The sequence below is a fragment of the Mus caroli genome, chromosome 2, assembly GCF_900094665.2.
Source record: "Mus caroli chromosome 2, CAROLI_EIJ_v1.1, whole genome shotgun sequence".
NCBI lineage: Eukaryota > Metazoa > Chordata > Mammalia > Rodentia > Muridae > Mus > Mus caroli.
Genome location: NC_034571.1, coordinates 77,358,622 through 77,368,954, shown reverse-complemented (window position 1 = coordinate 77,368,954; position 10,333 = coordinate 77,358,622).

The following is a 10,333-nucleotide window of genomic DNA, read 5'->3' as shown; positions in this document are numbered from 1 at the left end:
CATAAACTATATATATAAATATATTTTATATGTAACACAAACATATAGTGCATACAGTGAAAAATATGTAATTTTAAGGATGTATCATAGTGAATGGAAATAAACACATTGTACAAAAAGTGGAAAATATATCTATAGCACTGTGCAGAAATAATAATCAAAGACAGGATTAAAAAGAAGACATAGTAATTTACAAAATTGTAAATTTTATAATTTTTAATTTATAATTAAAATTATAATTAATAAATTATGAAATTATAAAATAAGAACAGTTATCAAACAGGATCAATACATTTGAAATAATTTTTTGTATAAAAATTCAAAGGGTCTCTAGATAATGATTTTTGGAAAGTAATAAAATAATTAAATTGGCATCAGATTGCCCCTCAAGATCAGTGAAATTGTTGGTGATAACTTTGTCATAACTTTTGTTTGCAATGAGCTACTGCATTCTTACTGTGTCAGTTCCCTAGCACTGCACAAGAACATACAACAAACCATGGGCTTAAAACAGAAATAAGAGATCTTTGCTTTGTGTCCATGTGTCTTGAAGTCACGAATCTCGGTGTCAGCAAGGTCACCTCTCTGAGGTCTGGAAGGATCTTTCTTGCCTCTTCCTGACTTTTTGTCATTTGCTGGCAGCCCCTGGGGTTCTCCACTTACAGCTGTATTGCTTCACTCTGTCTTCATCGGCATTGAAAGGTCTGTCTGAAGCTGTTTATTCCTGTAATGTACTCCACTGTGGATATGCCTATGCTCAAATTTCCTTTTTCTAGACACACCAGTGAAATTTGATTAGGTTTACCCTTAATAACCGCTCACTAATTTGGTTTCTCTGCAATGAACCTGTTTCCAGTAAGATCACATTCCCAGGTATCAGGCTACAGAGATTGGGGATTCAGTGTGACCTTTATTACAGTGGCTATGATTGTTTTCTTTTATACAAACAACCACATATTTCTTCATTATTAAGACAGATGTTTATTTAGCACATACTACATATCAGAGTGCTTTAATTAATTGTGATAGATTAATTAATCAAACAAAAATATTACCTTTCTGGTGCTGATTATTAAACAAATAGACAAAAAAACAAAAAACAAAACAAAAAAACAAAACAAAACCAACCAACCAACCAACCAACCAACCAACCAAAAACACCATCAATGCAAAACACAGCTCTCATCCTAAATGAGATAAGAAATAGTTTACTCTGGGAGATGAGTATGAGAGGACATAGCCCTGGAATGCAGATTTAGGTTACCCACAATCCCATGTTTCAAGCCGGTTACAGTTTAGTGAAGTTTTCATAGTAACATAATGAAGCAGGTAATAAATGAAGGCATTTGTCACATACAATGATGGAAACCCTAATTCATGGATTCAAGCAGGATTCAGATGCTATCTTATGACATACGTCGCTTTTTGGTAGGTAGAAGCTACTGGTTTGTTAAGATATTCTGAACGGTTTTACCTGTGAGTAACACGAATATTATTAGGTTAGACAGAGGTCTGAATGCAATAGCTAATCAAGAGGGTTGAAAAGAACCTAAGAAAAGTTATAATCAGGCCTGTTCCCACCTCTATAGTCACTGAAGTTCTTATCAATTAAACAGTCTTGCTAAGTCTTCAGTGGAAGGTGTAGTTCTTTTCAGGAACATTCCCTCACAAAGGCATAAAATGACATAAAGATAATGAGTAACCTAGCATACAAATGGATATGCATGCCATGGATGTAAATCATCAGGTAGATACGGGAATTCCTCAGTGTGTGGAGTAAGACATTGAAAGCAGTGTGAACTACGGTGGTAACAGTACTCTGAGAACATAGGAATGGGAGAGGAACTGCATCTGATTTTGGTATGTTGTAGGTACAGGAAAACATGCAAATCAAGCATGCTACAGTAAACCTGGTATGATTAGAATAGAAAGTTCAGAATGACAAGGGATCTGAGAAGGATGATATCAGCTGGGGGATGGGGGCAAATATTTGACTTTATTTTGGTAAGCCCAGGATTAAATGGTATATTGTAAAATGTGTTTCTCTAAAATAGAATAGCTAGAATAGAATGAAATGGAATAGAATGGAATAGAATAGAATAGAATAGAATAGAATAGAATAGAATAGAATAGAATAGAATAGAATAGAATAGAAAGCACCGCACAGGAAGATGGGATGCTCTCTAAATGAGAAGGGCTGGTGACAGAGGTGCGAATGGCTGTGAAGTAGGGACATGGGAGAATTCTGATTGTATGTTTACTTAGAGGCAATGTGTTGCCTAATCAATCTACCAGAAAAAATCTCTCTCTCTCTCTCTCTCTCTCTCTCTCTCTCTCCTCTCTCTCTTTCTCTCTCTCTCTTTCTCTATCTCTCTCTTTCTCATCTATTTATATATCTATATACACACACACTCTATCTATCTATCTATCATCTATCTATCTCTATTTTGTCTATCTATAAATCTATATTTATATCTATAAACACACGCACACACAATATCTCTCTCTCTTTCTCAATTGTGTGTGTAAAGAATTTAATTATAAATTCAAGGTTATCTATCTATCATCAATCTATCTATCTCTATTTTGTCTATCTATAAATCTATATTTATATCTATAAACACACGCACACAAAATCTCTCTCTCTCTCTCTCTCTCTCTCTCTCAATTGTGTGTGTAAAGAATTTAATTATAAATTCAAGGTTATAGAATAAAGCTAACAGAGAAAAGTCATATGGGTATTCCCGAATGGAACTGGGGAGTCTTCACTTTGGGATGTGCAGAGTTTGAAAAATCTAACAAACTTCCAGATGCTGATGTATAGGGTCAACTTGCCAACAAGCAATGGAGATTTGAGCAAAGATTCTGAGCCAAAACATATGGTTGATCTTTTAATGTCACTGGCCTACTTAATTTTCTCCAACAGCACTTTACTGATAGGGCAGTGATAAAATTGCTCCTTCTTGGCACACTTTGCAAACTTTACATTATCGAAAATAGTTTTTATCAAGTTTGGTTTATATGTGTAAATTCATGATTTCCAGACCATGGTAATGCTTTGGAATATTGTGGCACCATTGGGGGGTTGGGATCTAGCTGTTTCATGTATTTTACTAAACACGATTTAGAAAAAGAACTAATCATATGCTTAAACTGAATTGTTTCATGCTTTCACTGGAACCTAATCTTTATGCCCCCTGCCTTACATGTGACTGTCTATATGATTGATACACTGGCATCTCAGTAGTTCATCCAGTAGAAGCCAGAAAAGGGCAACTGAGGTAGTGGAGACATTAGGATAAAAATTCCAGATGTTGTTAATATTTATTTGGCATTCTCCTCTGAGGATTAAAGAACTGAAAGGGCTGTGATCTTGAAGGTGACCAAATTTCTGACAGTCCTGCTGAGAGTTCCAAGAGATTGAATCAATTGTCTCTTTTCAATGTCTCAAAAGTGTTTTGCAGTACTATGGCAGAAGTACTCATTCAAAATGGTAGGCAAAAATAATCCACATTTTAGGCAAATTTATAATAAAGCAAGAATAATTCATTTTGAAAGTGCTAAAATTTGTAAGTCAGAATTTCTCAGAATATAAGTCAAGTGTCCTCCTTCTTAATTTTATACTAAATTTTGGAAATCACATTACAATATGGCAGAGTTTCTATTTTTTAAAAACCTGCTATCTGTGGATGATGCCACACACCTGTGTTCTTAGAAGGCCTGTGTCACCAAGCACAGCTAGATTTGGTTCTAGGCCTGCCTTGAGTCTACAAAAGTTCACATTGCTCTATAGACATGTTGACTCATAAGTTCATATTGATTGATGAAGAACTGACAACACAATATAAACTGTTTCCTATTATACACTGCCATTATTGGCACTTAAAAAATATCAATTAATCCTGTAAGATAAATACAATATTAAAAGACACTGATATTTGAATTAAATATGTATTGTCTCTTTCCATATCATTACTAGAAGGCATTTCAAATATTGCAACAGATGATATTAAATTTTAATGAAAAATTTCAAAGGTTCATTTAGAATATTCTTTTGTCTCTGTAACATATATCATAATCAAAATGAAATTGAGTTCATTTCTCTAGTCCCTCTTGTTAGAAAATTACTTTTGTATATCTTAACATGTCAGTTAAAATCCCCATGGGGAATTTAATTTTGATCTTTTATAGCAACAGTAAAAACAATCTGTTCTGAGAAAGTTAAATTGTCTGTGACTGCTCAGACAACACATTGATTTCATACCAAATGTCATCTCGCCAGGAGTCTAATGTCATGTTATAGAACTGGTATATGAACAACAGAGTAAATGTAATGCACAATAAAAATGTTGACCTTAAAAATCTTGTGTATATCTTTATTTTTATAGTATTATGATGTCACACACAAATTAAGTGCTGAATTATTCTTGTCAACTACATCATAAATATATAGTGCATGTTAAAACATATTCTGATTATAAAAGCTATTTTGCTACTGAAAGGGACCTATTTTACATTTTTGAATAATGACTATGTGCTTCAAAGAAAAAGAGATATTATGCCAAGAAATTAATTCAGTTCTTCTTGTAAAAGCTTATCATGAATGTTGGTTTTATTAAATGATCCTGAGAATAGTGTCATGTCACAGTTAATGAAAATGGGAATTTTATGTAGTCATATATATATATATATATATATATATATATATATATGACTACATAAAATATATATATATATATATATATATATACTATGACTTATAATCAATATGCATGAATTTAAGTGACATGAATAAAAATTTAATGCCCTAGGATTTTATACATATTCTGTTCCAAAATAAAATTAACATTAAATTAAATTAAGTAACATAAAAATGTTGACATGCTATATTAAAAGCTATTCAAACGATAAGAAACACATATGTATATGATACATATACATGTGGATATAATGTTAAAATAAATCTATTACATCCTGAGTTTCTAAATTACACATATTTAGAATATTATATTCTTTTAACTTTTGAGTCACATTATTAATTTAGTCAAAGATCAGCTTCATTTTTTAATTTAACATGTTAATATGTATATGTGTATGTGTGCCTATGCCTGAAGAAATCAGAGGAGGCCAGGAGGTTACTTCCTCCATCACTCTCTGCCTTATTTTTCCAGCCAGCGTCTATCTCCAACCCTGGAGCTTGGGGCTTCAACTAGCAGGCAGCGTATTCCAGCAATCCTTCTTTATCTGCTCTGATCTGCTTAGGAGAGAGGAGAGAGGCAGGCAGTGGACCATGCCAAGGTCATTTCCTGAGGACTGGAATCCAAATTCATATCTTCATGTTTATGCACCAAAAGTGTTTACCTACTAAGCCATCATTCCATCCACTACATATTTTGGGGTTATTAAATAGTATATTTGAACTGTGTATTGTGGCTCATGCATTTAATCTCTTAGCTCAGAACTGTGTATTGTGGCTCATGCATTTAATCTCTTAGCTCAGAAGGCTGAGGCACAAGGATGGCTGCAAGTTTGAAGCCAGACTGGGATACATAGCAAGGCTACTGTGTTTCAAAACAAAAGAAATGTAAACAAAACAAAATGCTGTTCTATTTGAAAAGTCTAACATATTAATTACTTTTCTACTGTCCTGATAAAACATCTTAACCACAAACAATTTACAGAAGAATGTTTACTTTGGTTTACATGTTCACATGAAGAATCTATAATGGTATGGTAGGAATGTCAGCGGGTGGCTGGAACAGGAAATGGGGAGATCACATCTTCAACCACAAACACAATGCAGAGAGCCATCAGGAACCAGAGCAGGGCCATAAATTCAAAGATTTCTGCCAGACACAAGACTACAAGCCAAAATGGTCCTGTGGACTAAATACTCAAATACCTCAACCTATGCTGACATGTCTCATTCAAACAATCACATCAAGCAACATAATATTTTTTCCTCCAGTTCTTTTGAGTTTCATTTGCTGTTTTAATTTGTGTTAATTTTTTTTAATGAGTCAGTATTTTACACTTAATAATTACAGGCCAGGAAATTTAATTGTATTTTAATTCATATACATATATGCACTATATATCACATCACTTTGGGAGCATCTTTGTAGTGATACTCTCAGTTCAGGGATATTTTCACTGAACAGTCATTCACAACACAGGAGATGGAAAATTAGAACCAAGAGTGTAACTAATTGATTTTGTTATAAGTTCATCGGGCCTGACAAACTTTAGCATCATTAATTATCTGGATAGTAAATTTCCTCAGAGATAGTTTATTTCATCTGATCCTCAACAACACTTGTCTTGATTCCTTCACCTTGCAGTTCTACCCAACTCAAAGGCACCCCAAAATTTCCTCAATAATACTGTAGGTGAAAAACTCCTTAGTTTCATCTGAGTTCTACATTTACCTTTGAGCTATGTCAGCATAGATCAGATTGAGATCATCCTAACAAATACAACCCCGTCTCCAAAATAACTTAGTGAAATTCAATCAACAATTTTATCATAGATTTTATTATTTGACAATTTCACATGTGTATAAACTGGCCTTTCAACACTCACTACACTTTCTCATCCCCCCCCCCTCTATCTCTCATGGAAATTTTCCTCCAAATGAGTGTATTACTTTGAAGTCACTCTGTCTCTCTGACTCTCTCTTTCTCTGTTTTCTCTCTGTCTCTCTATTTCTCTCTCTCTGTCTCTTTCTCTCTCTCCTCTCTCTCAGTCTCTCTCTCTCTCTCTCTCTCTCTCTCTCTCTCTCTCTCTCTCTCTCTGTGTGTGTGTGTGTGTGTGTGTGTCTTTTGACTCACTAAGATTAATTATGGTTGTATACATAAGTATGAGTCAGGGATGATATTGCTGCAACATGAGCAACTTAGAAGTGGCAATACCACAAAATAAAATGATAGTTTCCTCTCCCACCATTCATTTCTTGTTTATAATTCCTCAGTGAGGACTGGGTGCTCCTGAGGACGTATACCTGATATATATATATATATATATATATATATATATATATATATATACTATTGTACAGGTAACCAGAGGTGCAGGGATTTCATGATTGTAATGGCCTTCTTATACCATAATTTGAAGTGCTCCTCTTGACCCTCTTCTTTGACATTACCTCTGCCTCTCATCTGAAATACATCCTGGGTCTTGAAGGATGTAATGGAGATGCCTCTTAACGGCCAAGTACTTAAAATTTCAAGTTATGAGTCTGTGGAAACTTTTGCCATTGCAAAAAGGAGTTTCTCTGACAAAGGCTGATATCAACACTCATTTGAATATGTTAGTTAGAAGGCAGTTTAACATCATGCCCATATAGCAAAATAACAATAGTAGTTCTGCTTTATGGCCTATATCTTCCCAACCCACAAGCTCTTGGCCACAAATTAATTCTTGACAACACTTCCTTACTCCTGTAATAAATCTGGCTTTCCCATGGAAAAGAATTATTTCTTTTAGGTCTTTTTCAAAGAGATATGCACTATAATTCTTTATAGAATCAGCACCATTTCTCTTATCCAGAGCTCATACTCTTCATATTTCTTTATTTTAGAAAACATATTTGCTTTGAAGTATATTTATATCTTTCTCTTTATTGCCACTTATGGATGTCAACGTTGACAATTGGTTCTAATGCTTTGTCTTAATATGGCTCCCAAAAGCTGTGCTTATAAACACTGAGGGTCCCTTTTCCAAGCTAGCTTCACTTGGTACCAAAGAATTTCTGTACAGCCAATGGCAGGGAGACAGAGGTGGGACTTTTAGATTGTGTTGATAAGGGACTGAGGGAGAAGAATAGGAGAATCTCCATGACTTGGAGGCAAAGGAATCATATTTAAGAGCTGCATGAGAGAAATTATCCAGTAATATAGGTGGAAAGGGAAAGTGGCCCTATGGGGATAGGGCTGCTGCCCAGAAGTTATCAGGGCAGCAAAGAGAAAATGTTAAGAAAGTGTTAAGCCAGGTTGTCCAGAAGGAGTGTATACTAGTCATGGGAGGTTTAAAAGTGCCCAGCCATTGAGCTAGTCAAGACATATCAAAATTAGCTAGCATGTATGTGTCTTTTATTCTTGAATTTAGAAATCTTGGGTGGGTGCAGAACATGACCCACTGGGACCCAAAGAGGGTTAACTATTCACAGTTACATGTCAACTGCTTGCTTTCTCTTGCTTTCCCCTATTTCTGCTCACTCCTGTTGGCAAGTAACTTTGGAAAATATCTAATAGTCATTTCTCCCCTCTATCCAACAATCGTTTTGTTGTAAAAAAAATATAACATTTCTGTATATGAAATATATGTTGTTTGTCTCATCTCTAGGTTTACTAGCATCCTACATTTGCTATATAACTTGCCTGCTACACTTTCCCACTCTTACCAATGTAGTTATTTACTACATTTATAAAAGGTAATATACTTTAAATCGGATAATTTTCATCTATCCAAGCCTATGTTTCTCCCTGTGTTCATCTGCATTCTCTGCCCCATTTTATTCCTTACTTAGTGTACACCATACCATGCAGCATCTTAAATAAATTTGTGGCTTCATTCTTAGTATTTTAAGTCACTTGTATCTTCCATTCATCTGCTTTGAGCTAGCACCTTATTTCAATAATTTTTAAGGTCAGTGGCAATTGATAACACATACTGGTTCTTATTATAAGTACTTTATGATAATTGCACACACATTTATATTTTTTGTATCAATACAAGTAACCAAAAAGTATACTTAAAAAACACTTAAAACTGAGCTGGAGAAATGGCTCAGCATTTAAGACTTAGTATTTTTATTGCAAAAGGCCAAGTTCCATTCTGGCTCTAAATCCATTTCCAGGGAGATCTGATGCCTCTGACCTTTGTGGGAACCAGCATTCAAGTACACACACACTCACACATATACACTTACAAACAATAAAATATACCTTTAAAATGTTCTGTATATCTTAATGTTCTTAATATTTCATTAAAATACTTGATTGCGGGGCTGGTGAGATGGCTCAGTGGGTAAGAGCACCCGACTGCTCTTCCGAAGGTCCGGAGTTCAAATCCCAGCAACCACATGGTGGCTCACAACCATCTGTAACAAGATCTGACTCCCTCTTCTGTAGTGTCAGTACTTACATATAATAAATAAATAAATAAATCTTAAAAAAATACTTGATTGCATTAAATCTTATATATATGTATGAAAAAAGAAAAATATAAATCCCACAACTTTTATATGGAAAGGTACTGTTTGAGTCCAGGACATGTTTGAGTAATCATAAAAACTATTTTATTTTATTATCACCTTATATTTCTAGGGAGAGTATGGTAAATTTAACTTAAAAGTAGAGCTTTTGTTAGTAATAAAATAAAAATATGGTCTAGATAATATATTCATTACTAAGGCTTTGATAGCTTTCCAATACAGAAAGAGAATTCTCTAAAGAAGACAGTATTAGTATTAATGAATGTAACTTTAATACTTTAAGATAAAACATCATAATAATTGGAAGGTCTTTATAACTTACTGAAAAAGTATGCTGTGTAAGGATTGCTTTATGTAAGAAGATCATGAATGGGTGAATGAGTTCCATTGATATTATGAGATAGATTAGTGGATTTCAATGCACTAATGGTATGGACACTCTTTTCAAGAAATCATCCAGTTTATGAGTTCTCCGGTGGAAATTTTAGGGTCACATGTACACTATCATATCATCTGCAAACAGTGATATTTTGACTTCTTCCTTTCCAATTTGTATCCCCTTGATCTCCTTTTGTTGTTGAATTTCTCTGGCTAGGACTTCAATTACTATGTTGAATAGATATGGAGAATGTGGACAGCCTTGTCCTGTCCCTGATTTTGGTGGGATTGCTTTCAGCTCCTCACCATTTACTTTGATGTTGGCTACTGGTTTGCTGTAGATTGCTTTTATCATGTTTAGGTAGGGACCTCGAATTCCTCATCTTTCCAAGACTTTTGTCATGAATAGCTGTTAGATTTTCTCAAATGCTTTCTCCACATCTAATGAGTTGATCATGTGGTTTTTCTCTTTGAGTTTCTTTATATAATGGATTACGTTGATGGATTTCCATATATTAAACCATCCCTGCATCCCTGGAATGAAATCTACTTGGTCAGGATGGATGATTGATTTGATGTGTTCTTGGATTTGGTTAGCAAGAATTTTATTGAGTATTTTTGCATGGATATTCATAAGTGAAATTTGTCTGAAGTCCTCTATCTTTGTTGGGTCTTTCTGTGGTTTAGGTTCAGAGTAATTGTGGCTTCATAGAATGAATTCAGCATCCTTATTCATCA